At 41.0% G+C, this 6,257-nt stretch overlaps 1 pseudogene; it reads left to right on the forward strand.

The window, feature by feature from the left end:
* The first annotated feature begins 3,105 nt into the window (after positions 1-3,105).
* Positions 3,106-5,618, forward strand: LOC133646980 (integrin alpha-V-like; annotated as a pseudogene).
* Positions 5,619-6,257: the final 639 nt, after the last annotated feature.

Here is a 6,257-nt window from a genome sequence, read left to right on the forward strand (position 1 = left end):
TTTGGGCGTGGCCTCCAGCTCCGGCTGAATACCGGGAGTTTGTCGGGAGAAAATCTCTGTCGGGAGGTTGTCGGGAGAGGCGCTGAATATCGGGTTTCTCCCGCTAAAAACGGGAGGGTTGGCAAGTATGCGTTAAGTCTTTCATACATATATATAAATATAAATATATATATATATATATATATATATATATATATATATATATATATATATATATATATATATATATATATATATATATATATATATATATATATATATATATATATATATATATATATATATATATATATATATATATATATATTTATATATATATATATATATGTATATATATATACAGTATATATATGTATATATATATATATACATATATATATATACATATATATATGTATATATATATATACATATATATACATATATATACTGTATATATATATATATATATATATATATATATATATATATATATATATATATATATATATATATATATATATATAAATATGAAAGACTTAAAGGTATACTAGAGGATGTTGTGGATCATGTTGACTATTGGTCCTCCTAATTGTCAATCATTCTGGTGATGTTACGTAAGGACATATAATAATAATAATAATAATACCTGGGATTTATATAGCGCTTTTCTAAGTACCCAAAGTCGCTTTACATGTAGAACTCATCATTCATTCACACCTGGTGGTGGTAAGCTACTTTCATATATATATATATATATATATATATATATATATATATATATATATATATATATATATATATATATATATATATATATATATATATATATATATATATATATATATAATTGTCAATCATTCTGGTGTTGTTACGTAAGGACATATACATATATATATATATATATATATATATATATATATATATATATATATATGTATATATATATATATATATATATATGTATATATATATATATATATATATATATATATATATATATATATATATATATATATATATATATATATATATATATATATATATATATGTATATGTATATATATATATATATATATATATATATATATATATATATATATATATATATATATATATATATATATATATATATATATATATATATATATATATATATATATGTCCTTACGTAACAACACCAGAATGATTGACAATTGGGAGGACCAATAGTCAACATAGTCAACATAGGCCTAACAACGCCAATCAGAATATCAGAATACCTTTATTGTCATTGTATGGAAACAACGAAATTGGACAGCAATCCAGCTCAGTGCTTTTAAAACAAACCTACATGAAATAGTGTTAAGACAACAACAATAATAAAACTATTTAAAATTTAACATTTAAAAACATAATAAAATGTTGAAAAAACATATTGCACAGTAGATCTTTATCAGAGGTAAGCAAGTAATAAAGTGGTGAGTGTTCAGGTAAGTGCAGAGTTTAGGGCAATAACAGCTCTAGGATAGAAACTGTTTTTCAGTCTATTTGTCCTTGCTTTGATGGTCTTACAACGCCTCCCTGAGGCCAAGAGTTCAAGCCAGTGGTGACCTGGGTGGGATGAGTCCTTGAGGATGCTGTTTGCTCTCCTGTTGCAGTGTCTCTTATGCAGGTCCTCTAGAGATGTAAAACATGCAGTGATCTTCTGGGCCGCATTTATGACCCCCTGTAATCTGTTTCTCTCTGCCACCGTGCAGAGAGAAATGGGCAAGTCCATAAAAATAGGTTACAATTATAATCAAAAACAGATTGTTTGATTGTAAATAATGTAAATAATTCTGATGATTAACTTGTGTGAAGACTGTATTATGCTGATAGTATATATTTGACTGTATTATGCTGATAGTATATATTTGACTGTATTATGCTGATAGTATATATTTGTACCATGAATTGATTAACGTGGACCCCGACTTACACAAGTTGAAAAACTTATTCGGGTGTTACTATTTAGTGGTCAATTGTACGGAATATGTACTGTACTGTGCAATCTACTAATAAAAGTTTCAATCAATCAATCAAGTACAAAAACAGTACAAAACAGCGCCAGGGGATTGTAAACTCAATAAAGTAACTAAAATAGAATGCAATATATATATATATATATATATATATATATATATATATATATATATATATATATATATATATATATATATATATATATATATATATATATATATATATATATATATATATATATATATATATATATATATGCATGTATGTGTGGGAAAAAATCACAAGACTATTTCATCTCTACAGGCCTGTTTCATGAGGGGTTTCCTCAATCTTCAGGAGATTTTAATGGAAGCATTCACATACCATAGTTTATATAGGGCACATATATATATATATAAACCATGGTATGTGAATGCTTCCATTAAAATCTCCTGAGGATTGAGGAAACCCCTCATGAAACAGGCCTGTAGAGATGAAATAGTCTTGTGATTTTTTCCCACACATACATATTACACTCTACCACGGTATCGAGCACTATTTTTTTTGGATAATCTAATTAAGACATATATATATATATATATATATATATATATATATATATATATATATATATATATATATATATATATATATATATATATATATATAGTGCAAAGCCAGACAAGTTCAGTAAATAATTTAAATTTGAAACACAGCATCATCGTTTTCACAGCTTTTTGGTTGTTAGAGGTAGAGAGTGTTTTAACGTACAGTTCTAATTGAGAAACTTGCATTTATGACTATAAAACTTTGTTTACAGTTTGTTTTGTACGATTTTGTGCTCTTTCTGGGTTGTGGCTGACGCGTGAGAGGCGAAAATGTCCCGTGCACTTCGGCGTGTGTGGTTAGTAATCTGTTTTCTGATTGGTTCGTGCGGTTTGCGACAGTGTTATGAAAGCAGGGGTCCACTAAACTTTTTTTGCACCGGTGAGAGGTTTAACATAGGCATTATTTTCACGGCGCGGCCTTCCACGTGTGGCGGATGAATAAACCTACTCGGTGGCCTTGTGGTTAGAGTGTTAGCCCTGAGATCGGTAGGTTGTGAGTTCAAACCCCGGCTGAGTCATACCAAAGACTATAATAATGGGACCCATTACCTTACCCTGTTACCCGGACCGGAGGAAGCCCGCCCTCCTCCGGAGCAAGGCAGGGCTCGTCAGCGAGCACCTGGTGACCGGGCTAGCCAAGGAGCCCGGCCGGGCACAGCCAGAAGAAGATACATGGACACACCATCCTCTCCGCCACGTGGGCCCACCACCTGCGGTCAGAACTAGTGGGGTCGGGTGCCCTGCCAAGTGGATGGCAGTGAAAGTGGAGGCTCCAGACGGACCAATTCAGGGCAGCAGAGGCTGACTTTTGGGACGTGGAATGTCTCTACGCTGGTGAGGAAGGAGCATGAGCTGGTGCGGGAGGTGGAGCACTACCGGTTGGATCACTACCGGTTGGATCTAGTGGGGCTTACCTCTACGCATAGCAAGGGCTCTGAAACCACATTCCTGGACAAGGGATGGACCTTGTTCACTTCTGGAGTTGCTCAGGGTGTGAGGGCCCAGCCAGGTATGGGGATACTCACGAGTGTCTGTACGTTGGAGTTCACCCCAGTGGACAAGAGGGTCGCTTCCCTTTGCCTTAGGGTTGGAGGGGGGAGAACTCTGACTGTTGTTTGTGCGTACGCACCAAACAAGAGTTCAGAATATTCGGCCTTCTTGGATACCTTGCATGGGGTCCTGTATGGGGCGCCGGCAGGGGATGCCATAGTCTTGCTGGGGGACTTCAATGCACACGTGGGCAATGACAGTGATACTTGGACTGGCGTGATTGGGAGGAACGGTCTCCCTGATCTGAACCTGAATGGTGGATTGTTATTGAACTTCTGTGCTAGTCATGGACTTGCGATAACAAACACCATGTTCAAGCATAAGGATGCTCATAGGTGTACCTGGTACCAGAGCACCCTAGGCCAAAGATCAATGATCGATTTTGTAATCGTATCAGCTTATCTGAGGCCGTATGTTTTGGACACTCGGGTGAAGAGAGGGGCCGAACTGTCAACTGATCACCATCTGGTGGTGAGTTGGGTCAGATGGCGGGGGAAACCTCTGGACAGACCTGGCAAACCCGTCTTCCTTTGAGACGACCGTGAGTTCAGGGATAAAATCACGCCTATTTCTGTGGTGATGGAGTATAGTCTGGACTACCAGCTGGCTGCAGATAAAAACGGACTGCTGCCCATCCTAGAAATGTCGGCGCCGCCTAACGTCACCAAACAGGCTCACATACTGCTGGACTGTGGCGACGACAACATCTGCAAACCTGACCTGAGGCTGTCTGTGAAGAGCGACCGCAAGCAGATCGCCATCGGCGACGACAACGCTCTGACGCTGTAGATCAGCACTGAGAACCGCGGCGAAGGAGCCTACGAGGCCGAGCTCCATGTCTTCCCACCACTACAGGCCGACTTCACCGGTGTGGTGCGCAGTCAGGCGCTCAGCCGGCTGTCATGCGCTTACAAGAAGGAGAAACAGACCAAGATGGTGGTGTGTGACCTGGGAAACCCCATGAAAGGAGGAACTAAGGTGCTGGCTGAGCTGCGCTTCAGCGTGCACCAGCTCTCGGAGGAGGACATGACGGTCCAGTTTGATCTGCAGATGGTCAGCTCCAATCAGTTCAACAACACCAGCCCACGAGTGTCCAGTATCACCAAACTGGTTGTTCTGGCCAGAGTCTCCATCCGAGGCACTTCGTCTCCAGGCCAGATGCTGCTCCCTATTGCCAACTGGAAACCAAAAGTACCCCCTGTCACGGGAGACGACATCGGACCGCAAATAGTGCACGTCTACAAGTTGGTGAACAACGGTCCAAGTAGGTTCAGCAAGGCGTCGCTGGAGGTGGTGTGGCCATACCACTACAAGAACGGATCGTTTCTCTACATCACCAGCTTCGACACCGAAGGACCCATCAACTGCACCACCGACGTGGAGATCAACCCTCGCAACGTGTCGAGTCCGCTGTCGTCGGCGAAGAACGCCAGCGGCGTGGTGCCTAGGGAGCGCGAGGCGGAGGGCCGCAACCGCAACCATGTCCGCAAGCGAGACCTGGAGACGAGAGACTCCCAGAACGATCTGCTAAGCCTGGACTGCAGCACAGCAGAGTGCCTGAAGCTGAGATGTCAGGTTGGCCGTCTGGAGAGGAAGAAGAACGCCATCCTCTTCATCTACTCCAGACTAGATGTCAACAACTTCCTCGTGGCTGAGAATCAGAATTGCTCGTATGTGATCCGGTCTACGGCGTCCTTCAGTGTCATCGAGATACCGTACAAGAACCTCGAGTCTGAACTGCCGTCCAACAGCACCACCGTTAGCGTGTCTGTGCTGTGGGTGGCCGACACCCCCCAGTCGGTGCCAGGCTGGGTGGTAGCGCTGGCTGTGCTGCCGGGACTTTTGTTGCTAGCGCTGCTCATCTTCATCATGTACAAGTTGGGCTTCTTCAAAAGGGTGCAACCCCCCCAGGAGGACTCTATGGAGAAGGAGCAGCTGCAGCCCGAGGAGGATGGCAACACTGACACCTAGTGGTCACACTGGGCACTGCACCTCCAATGCCAGGAAAGAAGATGGCTCTTTATCATAGCAGCCATCGACCAGAACTTTGATACCACTCCCACGTGCACAAAGCCCCACGCGTTTGAGAGGTATCGATATTCTTACCAGCGTTTGCACTTTTCCTCCTGCTTGGAGTGGTTTTGACTTCAGAAACAATTTCAACACAGCCAATAATTACTTTCACTTCTAGTGCCAATCAATGCTTCTGGCTGCCAACCTGGTGTTCAAAGCCCAGCTAGCTAGTTAGCCGGCTAGCACCAACGCACACTCCAAGTAGTTAATTATTTGCGAAAAGTGGCTCAGATTTACGGGGTCAATAATGACTTTTACTTTTATTTCCAATCAACGCTCGTGACTGCTAGCCCTGATGAGGCTAGTGTTTAAAGAACAGCTAGCTGGTAAGCTAGCTAGCACCATCGCACACTCCCAAGTTAATTGTAAAGCAATGACTCCCGCATGTTGGCTAACTGCTTTAGGGGCGGTATAGCTCGGTTGGTAGAGTGGCCGTGCCAGCAACTTAAGGGTTCCAGGTTCGATCCCAGCTTCTGCCATCCTACTCACTGCCGTTGTGTCCTTGGGCAAGACACTTTACCCACCTGCTCCCAGTGCCACCCACACTGGTTTAAATGTAACTTA

This window comes from Entelurus aequoreus, linkage group LG01, assembly GCF_033978785.1.
Source record: "Entelurus aequoreus isolate RoL-2023_Sb linkage group LG01, RoL_Eaeq_v1.1, whole genome shotgun sequence".
In the NCBI taxonomy this organism is placed as follows: Eukaryota; Metazoa; Chordata; class Actinopteri; order Syngnathiformes; family Syngnathidae; genus Entelurus; species Entelurus aequoreus.